The sequence below is a fragment of the Vicugna pacos genome, chromosome 6 (genome assembly GCF_048564905.1).
Source record: "Vicugna pacos chromosome 6, VicPac4, whole genome shotgun sequence".
NCBI lineage: Eukaryota > Metazoa > Chordata > Mammalia > Artiodactyla > Camelidae > Vicugna > Vicugna pacos.
The window spans coordinates 37,564,900-37,590,116 of NC_132992.1; the positions used below are offsets into that span (position 1 = coordinate 37,564,900).

Consider the following 25,217-nt stretch of genomic DNA (forward strand, 5'->3'; position numbering starts at 1 on the left):
GTATTTTTAATTGCTAAATCTGGCAAACCTAATTGAAATCCAAGTTGAACAAGTTTAGATATGTATGAGAATTACTGACTCAAAATCTAAGAAGGTTTAAACATATGAAGGGCAAAAAGGTCAAAGATGCAGCTAGTCTAAGGACCAGCTAGAAGCAGCAACACAGGTATCTTCAGTGTTCTCTTCTAATGGTGCCTCATGTGTTGGCTTCAGAGTCACTGCAGACTTGCATTAGTGGGAAAAATGCTTGCATTTTTTTGGAAAATTTGTCAGTGGGGAGAGAGTGGTCTAATGTTCTTCCTAATTCCAGATTCAGAAATCCTAGGGAAAAGCTGTCGTGGGTCTAGACCTGGCCAGGTGCCAACCTCTGGAGTCGTCAACTCTGATCCCTGCATAGGTCATTGCATCTGAAAATATAGCACCTCCCACAGAAACTACAGGAGTGGAGTAAGACTAAGAAGCAGGGAAAAGGACTGATTTTTAAAAAGAAAGAGCAGGCTGCTCCCAGATGTAATGGGCTTTTGGCAGGCAAAGAGTAGGCAAACACAAATAAACATTCCAAGTCAAATCAGTTCAAATAAAATAGGGCTTTATTGAAAGGATGCAATGCTATCTTTAAAGAACATACGGGAGACAGGGCATGTAGGCATTTTAGAAGACCTGAACAGTCAGCAGGAAGGCCATTCCGGCACACTCTTTCTACCTCCTGTTTGTCTTTCTTCTTTTTTTGTTTCTGTTTTAATTTTTTCATGTCTGCAGACTGAGCATGTCTGGTCCAAGCAGTCACAGATACATAATAGTACATGGTACAGGGATGCTGGAGGCACAGCTCACAGACACCATGGCTAGGAATACAGGGACATTTGAGAAAGTATGGAGCAGAGTATAATTTTCTAAGAAAAAGTATTTACTACATTGTGATATTTTAAAATAAAAAATGTTACCACTTGTTTTATTTAGTTCTAGGTCCCAGGGGAAAGTATATATTTTAATTTCCTATCATTTCCTTTCCTAAATTAACTGTACCCTTGGGATACCCATTCTTAGGGAAAACATGTAACTTAGTCATATTGATCCACAGCACTACAGTGATCTCTAGATCACTACAGAGCACAGAGTGAGTGGTCACATTCTATGAATTCCATAAGCAGGGGTTCCATACACTTAGCAATAAAATAGCAATTTCTTTTAAGCTAATTGCCTTAAGGTTTTACCCTAGAAAGAGCATTCTAAGATGCATTTGCTCTGTACACTTAGAGAAAATGATGAATTTGTAGCAGGGAACAGCTTGTCTCTTTGACTTAGTACTGACAAACATTCAATTTGAAATTTGAAGAGGTAGCGGTGGTAGTTACAAGGAAATGAAAAGCCTCAAAGCGTCACATTTTCTTGGCATGACCTCCATGACAGCATCTGTTCTTGTCTTTTTTTTTTTAATTCTTGAGTAATACTAGGAAGTTGCTAGACCAGATGAACTTCCTATGACCTATTTAGTAGACTCAAACAACTAGCAAATGGTTATTCAATCACTCCTAAGAGTGGATTTACACTAGACAAGAAGAGTATCGTGGCTTTTGATTTATTTTCTATAACCTTCCATATACCATTTTTCTTACAGTGCTTGGCACATGGTCAGGGAGAGGAGATGTGGTCTAAGGTACGGTTTTGCCTAGAATACAGAGATGACATGCTGTTATTTTCCATCGTCCCAACTCCATTCACTACACGGTCTTCACCTCCGCACGCAGAAGTGTTGACCCCGCAGACCCATCTCCCCGATTGTTAGGAACAGTCCATAGCAACGGCAGGTAAATCTTAGGAGTGGGTGTGATCCTCCGGAGAGGCACGCAGAAGGAGAAGAATGGAAGGTGAGTCCTGAGGTGTAATGTGTGTAATGAGGAAGACGGGCCCGCAAAGGAGACCGAGGCTTAGCCTTTAAGTGGCAAAAAACTAAGAGATGATGGGAAAGTCACAGAACTGATTAGAGAGGACTATCGGGGATGGATGGACCAACAGCATCAGATGGCACAAAGAGGATCTTAGAAAGCAGCTTTTGAATTAGGTTAGAAATCAATGGTGACATTCCTGAGAGCAGTCTCAGTGGAGTGGTGGTGAAAGAAATCAGAACACAGTAAATTAAAGAGACAGGAAGTAGAAAAGTTTAGAGAATGAGTATCAACTACTGTTTTAAAAAGCATGGCTGTGGCTAAGCTAAGAATAAATAGTAATTTTGCATATTTTAATGTGAACTTGAAATTCCTCATATCCCCAAAGTAGAAGACATGCTATGTCAGGAGTTTGTGTTTCACTAATGTGGATTATAGTAAAATAATCGGTCAACAACAGGTTCTGTCATTGCCTTCTTACAGACGATGCTGTTGTATAGCACCAAGCTGATAGAGAATCATAGGTGGAAGTTTACATTATTCTGTCTTAGTTTTGCAACCTTTAGCCTTCCCATCCCAACCTTCCCATCCCAGTCTATTTTATACTTCCCTGAAGCGGTTACACTTTCTTGAAACCTGTCTTTTCTGGGGTCCCATCTAAAGTGCCGGCAAAGAAAGATCTGATACACTCATCCACACTAACAAATAATGGCAAAAGCGGCCTCATGTGCCACCTTCCCCAAGATGGCTGCATACCAGACCTAACGTCCAGGAATGAATTTCAAACTGAAGAATTTTAGTTGTGTGGGAGGACGAGGCATCAGAGGGAGACATGGTCCTATCAGAATATCACACATCGGCTTATTCCACTGCAACATAAGGCCGGTATAACATCATGTTTCAGTGAAAAGAGCAGATACTCTCAGGAAATAGATTTCTATCATCGAAGGGACAGGTTTTTTCACTGATATTTTAGAAATGTTTTCCAATAAGGTAATCCCTGGATTTCCATGTAGACATATGTGGCTACACATTTCCAGATTTCAAAGGAGTCTGTGGGGCAGGCTGACCTTTGATATTGTCCCAGTTCTGTGGCTGCTGTTTTTAAAAAAATGTGAGTAGATATCAAAGAAAGTGGTAGAAACTAACAAATGAAACGTTTTTCAATATTGATCAATCTGTAACATCTAATTAAAACATTTTCAAGGCCACCGCTCCACTTGGATGAATGGCAGGCCTTGACTGGCAGCCGCAAGGCATCTCATGAACAGGATTACAACAAAGTAATTTGCTTTTGTCAGATACAGACTTGCAGGAATAGTGTTCTCTCGGCTTAATAAAGGTAAGCACCACTTATGATGGGCATTTCACTTTGCTTCTATCATATAGCCTGTTGGTTTTTTTGTTCTTAGAGCACACATCTGCGTAGGTGTTCATTTGTACTCTCCCACTGTTGTAGGTATTCAAATTTTCAAGCTTCTAGCTATAAAATAGTCACACAAAATGCAGTGTGAATTTTTATAATCTGGTATTCATCATCATTACTTAATGTACCAAAGATTTATACTTCCCAATATCATTTATTTTGACTTAGGTTTGACTTAGGCATTGAAAAGGCCTCTGTGTTGCACTATAAATGTTGAGAAAAATACTGAAAACATGCAACCTGTGTAAGGCAGAAACAACTAACCTTGGTCTTAAAAATCACATAAGGAATTTACGAAATGCATAGACCATAGGAGGATATTTTTAAACAATGACAGATTTGGTTATAATTTAATCACTAATGCAATCCTATGTACTTAGAAAGTTTTATCAATGAAAAGTTTGATATTCCGTTATTCCGCAAGTAAATTATCTTGACTGAACATGTTTGGTTTGGGATCTTTGAAAGTAGAGAGTAAGATTTAAATTTGTCTTCTGTATGTTTTCAAATGTCATTCTCTTTGAAAATTATTCTAATGCAATAGCCAATCATTAGTATACTTTTTATTCAACTTAAAATAAATAATTTATTTCTAAGTTGAACTTGGATATAAAATCTTATAAGAGTTTTATTACTGATTTAAGCAATAATGAAATATATTTGGAAAATATTATTACCTAAACTATTACTTGTAGGGTATCAGTATGAATTCCTCTCCCTTTTTTTTACTTTCATTAATTTTTATATATACATATATATTTGTTTTCATATTCTTTTTCATTATAGGTTACTATAAGATATTGAATATAGTTGTGTGTGCTATACAGAAGAAACTTGTTTATCTGTTTTATATATAGTAGTTAGTATCTGCAAATCTCAAACTCTGAATTTATCCCTTCCCTCCCCCTGGTAATCATAAGTTTGTTTTCTATGTCTGTGAGTCTGTTTCTGCTTTGTAAATAAGCTCATTTGAGGCTTTTTAAGATTCCACATGTGAGTGATATCATACAGTATTTTTTTTTTCCCTCTTTCTGGCTTACTTAAAATGACGATCTCTAGGTCCACCCATGTTGCTGCAAATGGCATTTCATTCTTTTTTATGGCTAAGTAGTATTCCACTATGTATGTACCACATCCTCATTATCCAGTCATCTGTCAATGGACATTTAGGTTGTTTCCATGTCTCGGCTATTGTAAATAGTGCTGCTGTGAACATTGGGGTGCATGTATCTTTTCAAATTAGAGTTCCCTCTGGATATATGCCCAGGAGTGGGATTGCTGGATCATCTGGTAAGTCTATTTTTAGTTTTTTAAGGAATCTCCATACTGTTTTCCATAATGGCTGCATCAAACTACATTCCCACCAGCAGTGTGGGAGGGTTCCCTGTTCTCCCCACCCTCTCCAGAATTTATCAGTTGTGGACTTTTTAATCATGGCCATTCTGACTGGTTTGAGGTGACACCTCACTGTAGTTTTGATTTGCATTTCTCTGATAATTAGCAATATTAAGCATCTTTTTGTGTGTGTATTGGCCATTTGTATGTCTTCACTGGAGAATTGTTTGTTTAGGTCTTCTGTCCATATTTTGGATCGGGTTGTTACTAAATTATATGAGCTGTTTATAAATTCTGGAAATTAAGCCCTTGTCAGTTGCATTATTTGCAAATATTTTCTCCTGTTCTGTATGTTGTCTTTTGTTTTGCTTATGGTTTACTTGCTGTGCAAAATCTTGTAAGTGTAATTAGTTCCTGTTTGTTTATTTTGGCTTTTATTTCTATTGCCTGAGTAGACTGCCCTAGGAGAATACTGCTAAGATTTATATCAGATGTTTTGCTTCTCTTTTCTTCTAATAGGTTTACAGTGTCTTATGTTTAAGTCTTTAAGCCATTTTGAGGTTTTTTTTAATATATGGTGTGAAGGGGTGTTCTAACTTCATTGATTTACCTGCAGGTGTCCAGTTTTCCCAACACTACTTGCTGAAAAGACTCTCTATTCCATTGTATATTCCTATCTCCTTTGTTGAAGATTAATTGACCATAAGTCTGTGGGTTTACTTATGGGCTCTATTCTGTTCCGTTGATCCATGTGTGTTTTTCTGTCAATATCTCACTGTTTTGATTACTGTAACTCTGTAGTATTGTCTGAGGTCTGGGAGGGTTATTCCTTCAGCTTTGTTCTTTTACTTCAGTATTGCTTTGGCAATTCTGGGTCTTTTGTAATTCCATATAAATATTAGGATTATGTGTTCTAGTTCTGTAAGAAAAAAAAAAAAAGGTCCTGGGTAATTTGATACGGATTGCATTATATACGTAGATTGCTTTGGGTAGTATGGCCATTTTAACAATATCCTTTGAATCCACGAGCATGGATTCCATTTCTTTAAGTCATCTTTAATTTCCTTAATTAGTGTTTCATAGTTCTCCATGTGTAAGTTTTTTACCTCCTTGGTCAGATTTATTCCTAAGTATTTTATTGTTTTGGATGTGATTTTAAAAGAGACTTTTTACTTTCTTTTCCTGCTATTTCATTGTTAGCGTAAAGAAATGCAACTGATTTCTGTATGTTAATCTTGTATCCTGCTACCATGCCAAATTATTTTATCAGCTCTAGTAGTTTTTGTGTGAAGCTTTTAGGGTTTTCTATATATAGTATCGTGTCATCTACATATAGTGACAAGTTTACCTCTTCTCTTCCAATTTGGATCCCTTTTATTTCTTTCTCTTGCCTGATTGCTGTGGCTAGAACTTTCAAAACTATGTTGTATAGAAGTGGTGAGTGGGCATCCTTGTCTCTTCCAGATTTTAGTGGGAAGGTTTTGAGTTTTTCACCGTTGAGTACTATGCTGGCTGCAGGTCTGTCATAGACAGCTTTTATTATGTTGAGATATGTTCCCTCTATATCCATTTTGGTAAGAGTTTTTATCATAAGTGGTTGTTGAATTTTATCAAATGCTTTTCTGTATCTATTGTGATGATCATGTGATTTTTGTCCTTTCTTTTGTGGATGTGGTGTATCCCACTGATTTACATATGTTGAACCATCCTTTTGTCCCTAGAATAAACCCAACTTGATCATAGCGCATGATCTTTTTTACGTGTTGTTGGATTCTGTTTGCTAACATTTTGCTGAGGATTTTTGCATCTATGCTCATCAACAATATTGGCCTGTGATTTTCTTTTTTTGTAATGTCTTTGTCTGGTTTTGGTATCAGGGTGATGGTGGCTTCCTAGAATGAGTTTGAGAGCATTAGCTCCTCTTCAATCTTTTGGAAGAGCTTGAGAAGGATGAGTATGAGCTCTTCTGGGTATGTTTGTTAGAATTCCCCAGAGAAGCCATCTGATCCTGGACTTTTGTTTGCAGGGAAATTGTTTTAAATTGCTGAGTCTATTTCACTTATACTGATTGGTCTGTTCCAATGATCTTCTTGATTCAGTTTTGGTGGACTGTGTGTTTCTGGAAATTTGTTCATTTCTTTGAGGTTGTCTGATTTGTTGCTATATAGTTGTTCATAGTATTCTCTTATGGTTTTTTGTGTATCTGTGGTGTTGGTTGTAATTTCTCCATTTTTATTTCATCTATTATTTATTTGTGCCTTCTCTCTTGGTGATCCTGGCCAGAGTTTTGTCAATTTTGTTTACTCTTTCAGAAAACCAGCTCTTGCTTTCGTGTTTTTCTATTGTTTTTTAACCTCTATTTTATTTATTTCCACCCTGATCTTTATTATCTCTTTCCTTTTGCTGACTTTAAATTTTGTTTATCCTTGTTTTTCTAATTCTTTTAGGTGGTAAGTTCAGGTTGTTTGAGACTTCTTTTTTTGAGGAAGGCTTGTATCACTATAAACGTCCCTCTTAGGTTGCTTTTGCTGCATCCCATAGATTTTGTGTTGTGTTTTCATTGTCATTTGTCTCAAGATATTTTTTAATTTCTTCTTTGATTTCATCATTGTCCTATTAGTTCTTTAGTAGCACGTTTAGTCTCCACACAGTTTTTTTATCAATTGTTTTTCTATGGTTGATTTCTAGTTTCATACCATTGTAGTCAGAAAAGATGCATGAAATAACTTCTATCCTCTTAAATTTGTTGAGGCTTCTTTTGTGTCTGAGTATGTGGTCTATCCTAGTAAATTTTCCACATGCACTTGAAAAGAACATATATCCTGTTTAGGGGGGATGTAGGATGTAATGTTTTAAAAATATCAACCTAGTCCAACACTTCTATTGTCATTTAGTTATCTCCTTTGCCTTATTGATTTTCTGTCTGGAAGACCTGTCGAATGATGTTAGCAGGGTGTTAAAGTCTCCTATTATTGTGTTCCTATCTGTTTCTCCCTTTGTTAGTATTTGCTTTATATATTTAGGTGCTCCTGTATTGGGTGCATATATGTTAACAAGTGTAATATGCTCATTCTTGTATTGCTCCTTTAATCATTATATAGTGTCCTTCTTTATCTTTCATTATGGTCTTTGTTTTAAAGTCTATTTTGTCCGATATGAGTATTGCTATTCGCCCTTTCTTGTCATTTTCATTTGCATGAAATATTTTTCCATCCTTTCACTTTCAGTCTATATGTGTCCTTCATCCTAAAGTGGGTCTCTTGTAGGCAGCATATTGTCAGCTCTTATTATCCAATCTGCCACTGTGTCTTTTTATTGGAACGTTTAATCCATTGATATTTATGGTAATCATTGATAGACATGTGTTTATTGCCATTTTAAACTTTGTTTTCCAGTTTATTTGGTATTTCTTCTTTGTTCCTTTTGTTTTTCTTTTTGTGGTTTGATAATTTTCTTTTGTATTGTCTTGGTTCATTTTTGGGTTTTGTGATTCTATTATATGTTTTTGATTTGTGATTACTCTCCTTTTCAAGTATGCTAACCCATTACTACATCTGTTTGCTTTAGAATGATAGGTCATATGGGCTCAAACACATCCTAAGAAGAACAAAAAGAAAATCTACATCTTCTTGCTTCCCTTTCCCACATTTTTATTTCGATGTCCTCTTTAAATTTTCATGTTTATTCTTTTCAGCTCATTATAGTTATCACATTTCCAATTTTTCTCTTTTCTATAGATTCATGCTTCATTTCTATTAGAGAAGACCTCTCAGTATTTCTTTTAGAACTGGTTTGGCATTGCTGAATTCTTTTCATTTTTGCTTGTCTGAGAAACTCTGTCTCTCCTTCTATACCAAAGGATAGCCTTGCTAGGTAGAGTATCCTGGGCTGCAGATTTTTCTCATTCACAACTTCAAATATATCTTGCCACTCCCTTCTGGCCAGCAGTGTTTGTGCAGAGAAATCAGCTAAAAGCCTTATGGGGGTTCTCTTGTAACTAACTTTTTTTTCCTCTTGCCACCTTTAGAATATTTTCTTTAGCTTTGGCCATCTTAATTATATCTTGGTGTAGCTCTGTTTGGGTTCATCTTGTTAGGAACCCTCTGTGTTTTCTGTACTTATATATGTTTCCTTGCTTAGGTTTGGGAAGTTTTCAGTTATGATTTCTTCAAATACCTTTTCAAATCCTTTCTTTCTTATCCTTCTGGGACCCATTATGCATAGATTGGCATGCTTTGTATTTGCAAATAGTTTCCTTATATTGTTTTCATTTGCTTTGCTGTCTGCTGTTCTGATTGAGTGATTTGTTATTCTGCATTATTTTGTCTGCTTTTGACCACCTTTAGCTTGGCTTTTAATTCAGCAATTGAATTTTCTGATTTTAATGGGCTCTTGTTTATAGCTTCTATTTCCTTTTTATAGTATTCTGCATTTCTATTAATAATATCTCTTATTTTCTTCAGTGCTTTTATCACCTTTTTGGAGTGATGATCTTGTAGGCTGTCTAGGTCTATTTCATTGTTCCTTCAGGGGACTTCTCTTGCCCTTTTAATTGGGAGTGATTCCTCTGCTTCTTCATTAACTTATTTTTCTATGAATTTAGGGGTAAAAGTTATCTATTGTGGTGTTGAAGGGCTGTTGGGTTCTTTTTTTAAGTTTTAAAAGTGGCGTATTCCTGCATAGACTGTGTGCATCTAACAGTTTTATCGTTGAGGGCTGTTTTTAGTATGGATGACTGCTACAGCTTTCCTCCATGTGTGCTGGCTGTTATCCCCGGGATTGGGGTGTGGTTGGTGTTGTCGTAACCAGAGCCTGCCCCGATTGCTGAGTGAGGCCTCTTTGCTCTGTGGTTGTCACAGGGGCTGGGTCTGCTTCCCTGTTGTTGGAATAGAGGCTTTCAGACCCATTTCTGCGCTGCAGTGTGTGGTGGGCAGGATTGGAGCACTTCTACTGGAAGAGGAGCCTCTGAGTATTCTCCATAGGAGATGTTCACCAGGAAGTACCCTCTATGATGTTGTCTGTCACTTGTTATGGGGGCTTACAAAGTACACTTTGGTGACACTGCTCTTATCCCCACCTCAGACATGGTGTCACCCAGATTCTGCACCCTCCAAACCATGAGTGCAGATCTGCTGACACCAGGCACTAGGACTCACTGTAGTATACCACAAGCACAGCCCAGACCTCAGCCCCTTGTCCCCATACAGTACACAGGCTCGCAGTTCATGCCAAACCCACCCACACCGTGCCCCAGAACTCTGATCTTTTGTTTCAGAGACGTGGGTCCAAAAGGCACCAGCAGAACAATTCTGCCACCTCTGCCTAGGGCTAGAATCAAATCTCAGTCCCGCCTGGGAAGTTGCAGGCCCCCTGCGTATGAATTCAGGTTTCAGCCCTGCCTCACCCTGGGAGCAGTGCACCAGGGACTGTGTCCCTCCACAGTAAGTCAAGAATATGGCTGTGTCTGAATCCCACCTCTCTTCTGGATAGGAAGCTTGCCACCCTGGTGCTGAGCAATGCCCTCTGGGCTAGTGGAGATGGCTGCTACGGCAGGGCTGTGTTGCAACCCTTCCCACCATGCGTACCAGTAGTGGTGCTTTTTATGGGGGTCCCAGGCTGTTCTGTTCTGCACATTCCCAGCCTCAACCTGCACCACACTCCAGCCACCTGAGGCCACCTCTGCACAACCAGTCCCAGTCCTCTCCCTGAACTCAGCTGCAGAGCACAAGCTGCAGCAGCCCAGACCTCCCGCAGGAGCTCGTCTTGGGTGAGGGATCACATGGACCCCCTGTGCTTGCTTCTCTCAGTTCTGTCTGCCAAACAGCTGTTGCTTTCTCCTCCAAGCCTCTAGCTCCCTTTCTGTCCCCGCTGACCTCCCTGCTGGAGGGGGTTTCCCAGGTCCTCACCTTTTCCTCCCCTGCTGCTCCCTCCCTGCGGGACTGACTGCCCACCAATTTTTTTTTTTCTACCTGATTTTGTGAGGATTTTCTTGTATTCCTGAAGTTAAGAGACATTCTGCCAAAGTTCAGTAGGTATTCCGTGCGAATTGTTCCATTAGATGTAATTTTTTGTGTATTCATGGGAGAAGAGCTATGTGTCCTTCTACTCCACCATCTTGGCAATCTCACCCATTAATTTTTTAATTCTTTTCATTCTAATCTTTTTTTCCTCTTGGGAAAATAGATTTGCAAAACATCAAGGTAAGGTCTACGAATACTTGTACTTCTAAGGCTTAGTCGTCACTACTGTGTTTTGTTTCCCTTGTGTTTTTGTGTAAGCCAGTTATATATCAGGACTGAAGAGATATGTGATGGTGGAACTCTAGCTTAAGAGCCAAAATTATAAATAAAAAACCTGAGTGGCATAGAAATTTGAGAAGACAGGTAAACACTGGACATTACACAGGCTTTTCACAACAGGGAAACCTTATTTCTTCAACTTGACAATTAAACAACTGCTATTTTCTATACACTTTACTTCAAAACATTTCAAATTGGAGAATCATAGTGAAAAGTTACTGCCCTTCTCTAGGGCTACAGGGAAATTTTGCAAGGGTTACTAAATGGAAGAAGGGGCACAGAGCTAGTGAAATTTTGAATATTAGAAAGAGATGAATTTACTTACTAATAAGGGGAATTTAGAACAACCCTTGACTACAAGGTAGTATATTTTTACATGTATGTTTGCTTATTTATAACATTAAGAAGAAAATTCTGTTACTACTTGTGTTTATTCTAAGGTAATTTTGAGAAATTATCAGTGCAAGATTTTATAATCCAAGCAAGTAACTGTAAGAAACTAGAGTGGTTTGCACAATGTGTAAAATTATAGAATAACATCCGATGAAGTTTTAGGAGCACTAATGAGGCTTATAATATGGTTCATGTTGAGTATGGAATATTTTACTGTACTACTATAACATATCAAATAGTTATGTTAATTGTTGTGGCTTTGGATTTCAGAAGGGAGGGTAACCACTTTTAGGTTTACCTCTCACTTTTGAGACATGAAGAGGAAATGCATTTAAAGCATCCCCAGTTGTACATCTGCACATGATTCTAAACAGGAAATCCATTAGGAGCAAGACCATGCCAGAACGAAGGGGTTAACCTTCAGTGCCATAGCAACAGTTTACTCATATCACTGCAACTGGTAAGGACAGTACCAGGATGTTTTCGGAGGAGGAAATACTGCTAATACCTGCCTCTGACCTAACAAGGGGTAAGCCTAAGGACTGCCTGCCTCTAGGACCAGGCAGAGACTTCTGTGTTTGACTTACAGTCAGATATGTATCTGTAGCTGTATCTGTAGATACATCCATATCTATCTTCTATTTGTCTGTATTAGATATTTAGTAACGCAGGGGATATTTGCTAACACTCATGCTAGTATTTACCCAGGAGATTCAGTCTACTTTGGAAGACATAGAACCTTTTTCACTCACGTAAACCTCACTTTCAGGACTAGGAATAGTAGTTAGTTACATTTATTCTTTGATCCTGACCTCCAAATTCTTAAATCCTTAGACTCTGTAAGCCCAAACAAAATTGGGTTGGGGAAACTTTTTCTAGTATTTTTAGTATTACTGTACATGTCCAATTTAGGAACATCTATTCAAAAATACAAAATTTTGGAAAGGAGGGAGCTAAATATAGTTTGTTTTGCTTTTCTATTCACTTGATTTTTTTAACTAATCTGCCTTCAATAGATAACCAATAACTTTGTATCAACTGAATAGAAGAAAAAACATATTGGTTAAGGGCCTACCCACCAACATACATTTTGCCATCTACTGAGCCAAATGTAATAAATATACTAAAATGAATGTACAATATACACTAGAATGAATTCATTGTGAGATTTCTAACCAAACGCAGGATGTTCTGGGGCCATTATCCGCACAGCCTATAGTAGTGACTACAAAACAACTACTCTCCAAGTATTTGGACAACCGTATCTAATAAATTTCTTCTCAATAGTTTATTCTAGGCACTAGAAATAGAAATTGGCCACTTGAGATACTAGAGAAATCACCAGTAATCAGAAGGTTACTTTTAAATGAGGCAGTAGATCTAAATGCAAGATTAAAAGTGCTATACTGTTATGATCTAAAATACCAAAGAAGCTGTTTGTCAATGTTAGCTAAAAGGATCTTACCATTTCTCAGTATTTCATCTATTCTGAATCACTGGCAAGATATCTGGCCTTTCACAAGTAGATGCAGGCAACAAAATAAGGCTACTTTATACACATTAGCAAGCTACATTTCTTCTCAGGTACCTTTAATACATAAAGGTATTCACTGCAAGGTGAATAATTGTACAAAAGCATATCAGGAACTTGGTTTGCCCACTGGTAAAATGGAAATAAGAACTATTGATTTCAAATGGCTATCTGGAGGTAAAACGTTTGCCATACCTGTACAAAGCAAGCTTTCAACAGATCTCAATCATCATTCGTTTCTTTTTAGTTGTTAGTATAGTCTATGTAGTCATCATAGTAATGATACTTATTATTCTGAATAACCCCCTTTGTTAAAACTTCTAACCAATTTAGCAAAACCACAACATTTCTCAAATTAATCTGCCAGTCAGTAATAGCTTCTTACCCCTAAAAAATAGCAATAGTGAGAAACCATTCTTCTAAACCGTTGACACCAATGCATGTCTGTTAACTCATCTCCTTGATCATCTCAGAAGCTTCTCTTCAGTCATTCTAGTAAGTCCACCTGTGCTTCAGTTCAGCACAAATATCTATTGTTTACTATGTTCAAAGCATGAGTAAAATATGACCCCCCTCTTCAGAGTTTATAAGCTGTGTATAATTTATATTACTGACCTAGACATATAGTTAAAGTGAGTCAGCAAACTTTGAAAGGCCTGCTTCCAACCTCTAAGTTTAGATGGACTTTAATTGTTAACCTTAACAGAAATATAGCCCATCTCTTCAAATACCATGTGTCCTCATTACCGTATTTACAGATGAAGGGACCGAAACAATAAGGGTCAAGTGAGTTTGCTCCATGATTAATGAAGCAAAAAGTAGAACTCACTGTCATCTCCTATGTTTAACCAAGAGCTCCAGAGACAGTAAATTGTGAACAATTCAAATTAAATTGAAGTGTTAAAACTTACTGGAGTAATTTTGAGACAGATATTTTAGTTAATAAGGGATGCCCAGACGTGATTTCAGTTATGTGTAGTATTTGTTATACTCTAAGAATGGTATAGCTCATTTCAAACAATGATTAAAAAACAGAAATAGTATCCATCAATGGATATATTGTCTTTTTGAATTTACTGACAAAAAAGGTGCAGATGGCACCCCAAATAAGAGACTGGCATGTACCAGTATCTTCTCTGTGAAAATGACTAATGTATCACTACACTTCTGCCAGAAATATATAAAGAGACTGCCAAAAACGATCATATCATTATCAGCTAGTGTTCCCAATTGTTCACTGTTTGTGTCACATATGGATCCTCTGAAATGCAGAACTCCTACCTAAAGAATCCCTAATATCATAGTAAAATATAAACTTTTGCATGTTTCTAAAATGTTTTAAGGAAACTGCATTTGTTCTACTGAAAACAGACATTTTCGTGGTGTCAGTTAAAAAAAAAAACCAAAGCAGTGCAAATGAAAAGACATTCAAGTTTTCAAAAGTTATATTTGAAGAGCCAAATTAGAATACAAAGAAAATTTTATCTAAGTGTCTGTATAAACCAGTAAGCTTTGTTCTTTCAGCTACTCTCTTTTTAGGCAACAGCCATCTACCAAATATCTACCGCTAACCATCTGGCAATACAGGGTCATTGATTTCTCTCAATTTGTGAGGCTTTAATAAAAGGTTAATTGAATGGCATGGTGCAATGTACCTAATTCCCATAATATACCCTACAGCATTAAGGTGGAAAGAATAAAGTAAGAGGTTAATCTCACTATATATTATACAATAAGCATCTTTCATCTTTTAGTTTCTAATTTTAGTGCAACTCTAGACCCAAAAGTTAGTTGATTTTCACATGTTTGATTATATGGAGATATATATATTCAACAAGGAAATGAATAGTGATACACACACAAAACCTTTTATACTGTCAATAATAAAATAAGAGGAATTGAGACCTAGACCACTTTCACACATAAAATATTTAGAGAAAAATGATAGTCGGATACAGAAAAATACAATTTGATAAGTAGTCTTGTAAGATGGAGAAGGGTTGAATAGGTGAATTTTTAGGGCAAGGAAAATATTCCATATGATACTGCAATTGAGGCTATATAATAGTGTTCATTTATCAAGCTTACAGCACAAAGAGTGAAACAATGTATGAAAAAATTTTGAAAATGTAGGAAATCAGGGGATCACAGGATGGATGCAGAATGTAACCAAAAAATTTTAACTATATTACAAATGTATGAAATAATCTCACTGAAGAAGGTAAGGGGAAAATACTGACACAAGGAGCTAGAAATGAGCAGACTCTTTAAAAGCAAAAGGAATTGTGCATTAAGTATTATACCCTGGATCACAAGTTGATAAGGGTTAACAATCCTTATCATGTAAACTGAAAGTGAATAATTAAGTGGATGAGTGGTGCATGGTGGGAGCCAGATTTCTCACTATTGGAATGGGAAGTTACAGACAATCAAGAAAAGGCTAGAATGATTCATTTCAGTAATGGATTAGAGTTGAGGACATCATCTTTCTATCTGTTGAGAATATGGTTCTCTATCAGCTGAAAGGGCCTAAAAGCAACGACCCCCCCCCCAGGAGTGATGAGTATGACTAGACCCCAGACCTTGGTTTCTAAAATCATTCTTCAGTAAAAGGAACCAGAGTTGCTAGGAAAAAAATTGCTGAATCTAGAACTGGGCAGGAAATATACAAAATGAGGCTAGAGTATATTGTACTGCCAGAAAATAAGAATGCTAAAACACAGAAACACACCCCCCCCACCATGATGGGGGTATGTCAGTGGGGCACAGGCGCCAACCAAAAGAATTCCCAATGGCCAAAACTGGCACAACTAGAGCAATAAAATAAATAGTCCTGGATTATAGTCAAAATATAAAATAAATGTTCATGAGTCCATACTGATACATGAATGATTGAATAAATAAAAGAGACATAATAGACAAATCTCCCATGCAAAAACATTTCCAAATAAATTATGTAGATGCTTCATTCTCAAAGAGATAAGGGTAACTCTCCATTTCCTCAGTGTGGGTTTCTCATTATGAGTCTTTTCCAAAAAATACAAAACAAACTGGGGAGACTTTTTAAAAGAGTATTCAGTGGAGAAACCTAACCAACACTACCTTAACCAGGTGATTAAGGACAACACCAGCAATGATAAATCCTTTTGAAAATACATATCCCTGACATAATGTGGTGAAAACAGCACTTTATCTCTGTGGTCTTCCTCCTAAAACCCTCTAACCGCAGTTTACAATAAATTCATCGGACAAGTCCTAAGTGACATCCTACAAAATGCCTGACCAGCACTCCTCCAAACTGTCATGGTCATCAAAAACACGGAAAGTCTGAGGGACAGTCACAGTCAAGAGGAATCCAAGGAGAGATGAGAACTAAATAAAAGAATCCTGGTAAAGAAAAAGATCTAGGATAAAATGTAAGTAGGTCGGAATAAAGTAAGAACTTTAATTACTGTTGAGGTATCAATATTGGCTCATTAATTGTGTCAAATACCACAGGCAAATAATGGAGCGCACTGGGTGTGAGGAAGATGGGACCTCGCCGTACTGCCTTTATAAGTTTTCTGTAAATCTAAGTCAATTCTACAACAAACGTTTATTCAGAGGAAAAGTGGTCCTGTGGATGAATTGAATTATTAATGGACTTTAGAAGTGTTGTAATTTTACTGAGTATAAAATAAATGCAGGGTGTAATTTAATAGATCAGAGCTCAGAGGACAAGTTTTTATTTGAGCACTGACTTCAAACCCCTGTTTAGCAAAGCAAGTCACAAAGCCCACAAGAGTGGGCTGTCACAGTGCCACGTAGCAGATGGGCGTGAGTGCACACAACTGGGAAACAAAGCCCCAGGACCAGGTTGTCCAAATTGTGACAGACTTTTAATTTTTTTATCTTAGTAAACTCACTTTGAGTTAATTTCAAAGGATGTTCTAGGTTACAAGCACACTGACTACAGTGATTAGAAAACAGTAAAAGCTTCTTGCTGGCTTAGGCTATGGAATTACTCCTGCCTTTATTTAGAAGAAAACAAAAAAGGTTTCTGGTTATTTTTAATCTCATGCACTCTAGGGTCTCTTTCAGCTCAATGATCTGAGTATTCTAATTTCTAATAATAAGACCCTATATACATCAAAACAGAACACATATCTAAAAAATACTGTTGTGGTAAAACTACAGTGACCTTGAGGGAGCAGAGCACAACCCCTCCAAAATCATACTAAAAGGTTGTCAGGTCGATTTCCCATGTCAACTTCAGTCATTATGTCCTTTGAGTAACAGGAAATGTGTCTGCTTTATTACTGAGCATATAACTTACACATAGTATATCTATGTTCCTGAAGAATTATAAATGAGCTTATCATTACTCACATTTTATGGGTTAACAAAAAAAGTCTTACAATTCCAATTGCATTATATTTACAACTTTTCCCAAAATAACCTCGTCCATTCATATTTTCACTTAAGTTTTACTAGTATTGCCAAGACACACAGAGGTATCTTCAATAATTTTCATATCCAGGAAATTCTACAGGTGTTGGCTCAGCCACGTCAACCACAGCCTTTCCAAATGCTTTATGATAAGAAAAACTTTTTTTTTAATAATAACCAGTGTTCTGAGGCCCAAAGTAAGTTGTCATGGGCCCACAAAAATCTGTAACAGGCCCCAAAAGACTCCTCATTTTTGCCCTTCTGTTTTACTTTCCTGGTAGAATTCTGTATCTGTTTCCCTCAAAAATATACCAGTGATACCTGAAACCACAGAAGTGGAGAATGATCACAATACTACGAACTTTGGGAGAAACAATACAGTAGTTTAAGACATGGGCTTTAGAACCATGCTCCCTGTTCTGACTCTCACATCCTTCATCCACTCGCTGTGCGCCACTGAAGAAGTTACTAAACAATGTTTGTTTCATCTTCTTTGTCTACATGCTGCTGCCAGGGCATAATTTTACAATGCGTTATGTACCACTAAAGCAGACGGGAACTCTTCCACAGGAGCACAGTGCCTATAGGAAGTAAAGGCTTGCCGAATGAAGGAATGAAGGAATGAATCAATAGTAGGAGAAAAAGCCAGAGTGAGTATGCACAATAGGAAATCTGAGCGGAACCAGTGGAAACTGTGAGTGCGATATGGAACTTTAGCAACTGTCATGAGAACAGATTTCTATCTACTATTTGCAGTGTTGCCAGTTTGCCAGTTTTGGACTCAGTGGACCTAATACTGTCAGCCTTCTTTCTAGAGCTGTATCTGAAATGTTGGCCATGTTGTTTTTCTCCGCTTCCATTCAAAATGAAACTTCATCAGCTTCACACCTAGTCTAGGTGGTTCACAGCCTTTCAGTAAATTTAAGGTAATTTATGATTTCATCTTTCTCAAGTAATTTTCAATCAAGTAAAGTTATCCAACAAGACTGGAAGTTGCACATGGAAACATTTTATTTTAAGGTTTCATTAGTATGCATAAATTCACAGCCCCTCCCAATCTCTATCCGTTTTTGCAAGTAATTGAAAAAAGTGACTCAACATATGTGGATACCAGTTTTTAGGTTAGCAAATGGGGCATGGCATTTTAAAAGTTTTAAATGTGGAACATTAACTGTGTTATAATTTAATTCTAATAATGAACCTGATTCTCCTTCCAAAATGAAGATAACATCCTGAGGTAAACATGAAAAAGAAGAAGTTGTCATAGAAAGCGTGTTACAGCATGAGGCAGGACATCTGCTTTCCCGTCCCCTTATTCACAACCTACAGGTAATGGATTTTATTTAATTCACTTGGCCTGAGTTTCTTCATCCACAGAACAGAAATAATCATTATGCACCTACACAAAGGCAGATGCTTAACCAAATCCTTACGTTCAATTACTATCTGTTAAGCCCCTGCAGTGTGCCCAGCTCACACTTCTTCCCACTCCTTTAGCTGTTCGTATTAGACCCCACATGGATGGGCACCAGGAAAGGGGCACCAGTGTCATCACGGTGGGTGTCATGGGGGTCTGGCTGTTCCCTCGTGCAGCTCACTGCCCAGCTGGTGCTGCTGGAGCAAGCATTTCATCTTAGAGTGGGCTGCTGCTGAGGACACCTGACTGCAGACCTGATGGAATCTAGCTTGTAATGAGCACTGCCAGATGCATGGTCACTGGTGTCTTTTCCGAAGTCAAGTATTCTGTTTCTACCAGGGCCCAAAGAATATGTAACCTCTACGACACCTGGCACGGCCTTGTTCCAGATTCCAGGAAATCCACTGAAATCTCCCACCAGGTCTTGCTATAATTTCTCACTGCTTCTTTTTCCCCTACTGACAACCTCCAACACCTTCGAGCTTGCCCGATCACATGGCCCTAGTGGCCCGGCAGGAGCACTGGAGCCTGGCACTTCTGCAGAGCTCTATTCTGATTCCAGCCCCACTTCAAGCTAGAGCCTTCCACGTCATCCCTTATTACACTAAGGCAGTACTCCTAGGGCTAGAATGCGCTGCCTCCAGAAGCCAAAAGAGACCTACCAGGTACCATGTTTCCCCTTTTGGTGTAGGGGATGTAAGATGCAGCAATTTGTCTTTTACTTTGGAAGAGGTATCTCAGCGCAACTTCTGACCACTGTACCCACAAATTTCACAGAAGTGACACGTTCCTGGGCTTGCGAGAGTTTATCTCCCACCCTCAGAATATAGGTGTCTTACCAAATTCTCCAGCATTCTAGCCACCTCTTGCTCATCCTGTGCAATCAGCATAATGTCATTGTTGGAAAAGACCTGAGATATTCTGTGTGACGTTCATGCATCTTTGGACTATATATTATGACAGAAGCAGGAGAGTAACATGTCCCAGAGGCAACTGGGACATGCAAATGGTTCCTGATCTGTTTTCCTAACTGGAAAGGAGAAGAATCACTGCCTGCATATTATGTGCCTCAGACCTTAATTATCCACTTTACTTGTGATATCACATCAGCCAGAGCAACCGTAACCAACACTACTGCTTGGTTAAGTCTGCATTAGTCTGCCATTACTCTCCAGGACGGGGCTTCTGTAGTCTCAAACTAAACAGAAAATAAATGTAAATATGATATAGTAAATAGGGCAAAATAAACAAATATGGTAAGGACCTACTACAACTGCATCTTTTAGGTCTTAAAAAGTGGCACTAATCTCCCTCCAGCCCCCACTATGATAGTTTTAATCCCACAGACCAAGTGAGCTTTGTTCTAACTGCCAAGTATATCGGTTCCAATTAATTATACATACTTGGTAACTGGGAAATGACCACTGACTGGGTCCAATGACCCAGTGGGCACTTTGTGAACTGGACCTTATCCAGGATTCCCTGAAGCCCACGTTCTAAATAGGGTTTCATGATACTTGCAGTGTTTAAGCACCACAATCTATTTCTTTGGGTCCCCATCATCCCAAAACTGTCAATAAGCCCAGCTCTGTGACTGTCCCCCCTCCAGTCCATCAGGCTGGATGGAGAAGAACCACCACTGAATTTCTTCGTGACCCTGGTTACCCCTCACTGCTGTATTCCTGGTGGCCTGGGTGAATGGTATGTCTTCTGAGCCCTTCTGTGGAGCACAATCCTCTGGTGGGTCCTCCATCCTTATGTAAGATAACCATCCCAGAATGCCAAATTCCCTCAGACTCTTTATGCCTTCTTGCACCATCTTTCAAGGCAACTCAGGATTTCCATTTTACTGAATGTTGGACAAAACTTTTTCTAGGCTTTTAAGGGTCAATTTAGCAGCAAGTTTGCCCTATTTCTCTATGCTGCTTCTTAAGATCTTAATCCTGTGTCCCAAGAAAGTGCTCCCAAGTCAATGAGTCATTCTTTATCCAGACTTCATTCTGGCCCTCTTGATTCCTGACATACTCTCCTGTTTCCTGCTGATACATACTGGTAAATTCTTGCAATTCTTCAGGCCCAGCACATCCCCAGTAGGGTTGTGCAGGGATTCAATCCTGGTTAGCACCATGGAGGCCAAGACAGAAAGTGAGGGCGGCTCCTGAGGGAGGTACCTGTTAGCTTGTAGAGGAAAGGCTTCTCTAGCATCACCCAGCATAGGGAAGTGCTAGATGTTACTAGGGAAGGAGATACCTCTTCTGCAAACCCAGAGAGTCTATAGAATCAACATTAAAGAAAATCAACCAGATGCCCCAGCCCGTGTTTTAAGATGCTACTTTTTCCCAACCAGCGTTCTGGCCTTTGTAGAACAGACTTAACCTTGGCTCAGTATTCAGACTTCTCTGGAGCTTGGCAACCCTGATGCTGCTCATAAATAGCTAAAAGATAAGAGCCTTCTTTGTAAGGTATCACAGAGGCCCTTTGGTTGTCGCATGTAGCCATTAACTGCTTGTTAATTGCCTGTCGTCTGCCGTTACCTCTTAGCAGGGCAGCCGTACAATTTAGCAATAACCAGCCAACTCTTACTGACACTGCTTCCACCAAATCTTTCAAATGTTTACACTAGTGCACCTGCCTGAGCATTCCCCTCCAAAGGACATTTTCCCACATCACCATAGGTAAAACCTTCAGCAGCTGAGTCCCCAACTTGTGCCAGGGACTATTCACACCTCATCTACCAACCAGAATAGCATCACCAGGCCATAGGAAATCCTACCACAGCCACAGGGGTTTTCTCAAACCACTCTCACAACCAGTTGTGCTAGTCCAGGCCCTCCAAAAAGCCACTGATACGACAGGATTAGACACAGAAGAAACATACCTGTGCGGAAACATGGGCAGTGAGCCAGAGGAGTTGGGGACACACATCAGACTGTAATTTTTTTAAGAGAATGGAAAGGAAGGAATTGTGGGCAGGACTGCTCTAGATGGCTGTACTAGGGAAGTTCAGCAAGGTGATGGGAGCCCTGGAGACAAGGTCAGAACATGCCCATGTCTCCCAAGAGTGGGCCAGCCTTAGTACCCCTGCCACATTCATCATCAGCTGGGAGCAGCCTATGGGAGATGCAGCCTCTGCACACAGGAATGGATTTCAGCGGGCAGACGCTGAGGCTGTGGGTCAGTGATGCGCCACAGTGTGTAGTCTAAGAGGTGCATTTTCATGGCCGCTACCACAGCTAGCATTTATTGAGGATGTAAAACACACCAGTCACCATTCTAAGCGCCTTGTGAACGTCACCCCATTGATTCTTCACTACATTGTGAGATGAGTTTTTCAATTATTCTATTTTTATATAGACAACGCAGTTGAAACTACATGGCTTCCCCCAAGTTTACACAGTTACAAAATAGTGAGAATGGATTTCAATATAGCTAGATGCCTTTAACCACATGGTCCCTGTCCTAAAAGGGCTTACAATCTGCCAGGTAAAGACACCTGGGAACAGACCAATGTAATAAAACATAATTGCTCTTGATAATTACAAAGTATCTATAAGAAAGACTGCTTGAGTCTATCTTGGGGAATCAGAGAGTACTTTGGTTTATACTTCAAGAAAGATTAGATACTTGTGTACAGAGTGGAGAGATTCCAGAGAAATAGGGAACAGTGCTGAATAGAAAGAAGACATGGAAGAGCATCACAGTGCTGGTTCTGGCATGGACTTAAATATTTTCAAATTATTTGAAGTGCTAGCAGTGTCCTAGTCCTTCTCAAAGGGTTGAAATACAAGGCAGATTGTGTTCCGCATAAGCTCCCAGCAGCAGGTGAGTAACTTTTCCACCAGAAAAGGTTTATATAAATACTGCCCGTGCCAAAACAGGCGGGAAGGATGTTGGTCACAGCATAGAAAATGCAGACGGGGAGCAAAAGAGAGAGTGACATCTGAAGTAGCAGCAGAAGCAGCAGCAGCCACTGCCACCCCAGGAGGTAAAAATAAAGCCAGTGTTCAGAGCGAAGGTGGGAAGAAGGCGAAACCTTCTGGAGAAGTCAGTTGATTAAGAGTTGGTTTGATTTTTCTATTGTATCATTTAATTTCTCTGTTGCCTTATTTATTTTCTGTCTGGAAGATCTCTCTAGTGATGTTAATGCGGTGTTAAAATCTCCGACAATGATTGTATTCCCATCATTATCCCTCTTTATCTCTGTTACTAGTTGTTTTATGTACTGAGGTGCTCCTATATTGGGCGCATACATATTAACAAGTGTAATATCCTCATCTTGTATTACTCCTTTAATCATTATAAAATGTCCTTTATTTTTCTTTATGGCCTTTGTTTTAAAGTCTATTTTGTCTGAAATCAGTACACTGCTACACCTGCTTTTTTGGCTTTTCCATTTGCATGGAATATCCTTTTCCATCCTATCACTCTGAAAGGCTGGGGTGGGAGCAACAGAGAACAATCACTGTCCACAATTTGAAGAGCATCCCCTGGGGCAGAAAATAAATACCTCTTGCCTATGTAAGGAAGGAGCAGCCCTGAGAAAAGGATTTGGGCTGAACAAAATGGAGAGTTTCTTTTGATATTTAGAGTCAACCTCAAAAGTGTTAAGAAATGGCTACTCCTATGCTGTGACACAGCATTTCCACTTCAGATCTTTCCTATGGAAACTACAGCATGAATACATGGATATGGAGATATAAAATGTCCTATGAAGTATTACTTGCAATTAAAAAAACTGGAAATGTATGCTCAAATATAGGGGAATTATTATGCTATGGTATCATAAAATGCACCAACCTGAGAGAAGCTATTTCTGTGTTCAATAAAGTGAGAAATTACCATGGGCCAAGCACTGTGCCAGGAGCTGGGGTCACAGAAGTGAAAAAGACTGAGATGGTCTCTGCCCTTCGGGGGCTTCTAGTCTGGAATACAAGACAGACACCAAGTAAATAGTGAGGCGTGCAGATAAAACAATAGGACAATAGCATGTGATGGAGAATAAAGGAGGAGGAGAGACTCGTACTTTCATTAAATAGAGTGATAAAAGATCTCTTACAGGTAATATTTAAAGTGAAATCTAAGGAATAAATAGGACAGGCATTGCCAACAAAAGCAGAACAACAGTGTTCTAGGCAGGAGAAATTAAGAATAAGAACCTAGGGGCAAGATGCAAGAGCGAGAGGGGCTACCCATGAGGGTCACATCCCCAGACGATGAGAGGGTACAGGATCCAACTTGTAAGTGGAGGGATGTTCCTTTACTAGGAGGAGAGAAACTGCCTGCATTTTAATGTAAAAAATTAATAATCTGAGTGACAGTGGAGGTAAGTATATGTCTATTCGTTATTCAGAAGATGAGAAACTGAGTTTGAATCTACTATTTTCTGTTTTCCTCCATGGAGTATGTGAGTGGAGAATGGAGAGGTGTAAGTGTATGGATGAAATGAAAGGTGAGAAGAAAAATAAGGTATAAAATAATTTCCCCAGAAAGTGTGAAAGAGAATCTATTAAAAATATATATAGCAAATTTTCAAGGCAGTGTTGAAAGTCCATAGATAATTGCATACAGTGCTGATATGCATGTTAATTAGTCCTGCTGTAATTAATATACTTCATTCTTTGTTTGGCTTTCCACTTGGCAAAGCCTCCAGATTTAACACATGTGGGGAAAAAAATTGTGGAAATGACAAATAAATACAAAACAATTAAAAACATAATGAGATTTAAACAAGGATATATACATTATGAGCAACCATGTAAATAGTGCTAAATAGAATTACATTCAAATTATTAAAATAACTAAAGATGCAAATGAAATATGACTCATTTTAACATTATTTACCAAATAAAATAAACTAAATCAATCTCTTCCTAAAATAACTTTTTAAAAAATGTTACCTTTTAAACTGTCTCAGATTTTTTTTTTTTTGAAAACATATGGGCAGGTAAAAAATTTAAAATAAAAAGCAGGAGTCTCTGTACAGTCTAAATATAGTTAGTGTGCCAGGATTTAGCTGAAATTTCTCTCTATATAACCTGTAATGGGTCCAGTATTTCCTTTTTAAAATGTTGTATTTCTAAAGAAGACGTAATGTAGCTAATTCAAATGCCAATTAGTGAGGTTTTTAAATTTCCTTAATTTTGCTTGTTCCAATTCTCCACCTGTGTGATTGGCACCTCAGAAGAAAAGGCTACCCAACCATAAACTAAGGGGACAGATCATAAAATGAAAATCAAACTCTACACTCTGAACCAAAGTGTCTTTTTGAGCCAGTGTTAAAATTCTAAATTCTTTGAAGTTATTAAAATAACCTTTGTACCGGAAGTTCACAAACTTCTGTGTATACCAGAATTACTTAGATCTTATTGAAAAGGTAACTTCCAGGCACCACTCCATAACTACTGAATCAGAATTGCTGTTGGGAGGCCCCAGAATCTGCCTATTTTTCAAAGCTCCCCAGCGGGTTTTGAAATAGATGACTTTTGACAATGTACTGAAAAAA

The 25,217-nt window shown here is 38.5% G+C and overlaps 1 long non-coding RNA gene across 1 annotated transcript in view; it reads left to right on the forward strand.

Annotated features, from left to right (window-relative positions):
* Positions 1-18,215, forward strand: part of LOC140696876 (uncharacterized) — a 47,584-nt gene extending 29,369 nt beyond the window's left edge. The window contains exons 2-5 of the long non-coding RNA XR_012073477.1: positions 1,619-1,868; positions 3,094-3,228; positions 16,100-16,286; positions 17,813-18,215. This is a non-coding gene — a long non-coding RNA (uncharacterized lncRNA). The remainder of the gene's footprint in view (positions 1-1,618; positions 1,869-3,093; positions 3,229-16,099; positions 16,287-17,812) is intronic.
* Positions 18,216-25,217: the final 7,002 nt, after the last annotated feature.